This window comes from Sinocyclocheilus grahami, unplaced genomic scaffold (assembly GCF_001515645.1).
Source record: "Sinocyclocheilus grahami isolate Dianchi unplaced genomic scaffold, SAMN03320097.WGS_v1.1 scaffold599.1, whole genome shotgun sequence".
Lineage (NCBI taxonomy): Eukaryota > Metazoa > Chordata > Actinopteri > Cypriniformes > Cyprinidae > Sinocyclocheilus > Sinocyclocheilus grahami.
This window is the reverse complement of record NW_015505778.1, coordinates 1,050,873-1,051,624: the sequence shown is the minus strand read 5'-3', so window position 1 is coordinate 1,051,624 and position 752 is coordinate 1,050,873.

The following is a 752-nucleotide window of genomic DNA, read 5'->3' as shown; positions in this document are numbered from 1 at the left end:
AGTGGCAAAAAAAAAAAAAAAAACAATGAACCAAGAGATAAAATGGTCTCTGGGCCAGACACATCCTGGCCGGTTTTCTCTCTGTCCGCTAGATGGCACCAAAGGTCCATCTATGGAATCGGTTCAGCAGAACCCACTGGCTCTTTATCAGGAGGCTTGGAGAGAGTGTATCCTTGGGTCCTTGAGACTGTAACCAGGGGTTACAGGCTTTAGTTTGCTGTAAAACCCCCTTCAACGGGGTTATAGCATCTGTAGCAACAGGAGATTCGGCAACAGGGGAAAATCTCAGATTTTCCTTCCAGAGCGAAGTGTATGAATTTGCTACTCTTCCACAGAGATGTCTCACCTCACGAATCTGGGTTTCAGAATCAACTACTGTATGCCAAGAGCCGGTCCATCTCAGTAGATTAAGTATCTAGGTCTATGAATTGACTCTGTAACATACCGCTCTATGCTCTCGGAGAGGAGAATTACAGCATTTTATCAGTGCCAGGCCCAGTTTCGCAGAGGAAACCTAATGTCATGCCTGATGGGCATGATGGCTTCGTCGCTGTCAGTGGTACTCCTGGGTTTGCGCCAGAATGAGGGACTTCCAGCGGTGGGTAGCTGCGAAGCATCTGTGTCCTCGCCAACACCTCACGCACAGAGTGAGAGTAACAGCGGAATGCTTGGGTGCTCTTCATCAATGGAGAGACCCCTCTTTATTCCGGATGGGGCTCTGTTGGGGGGGGGGGGGTGTTTTTAAAAAGAGT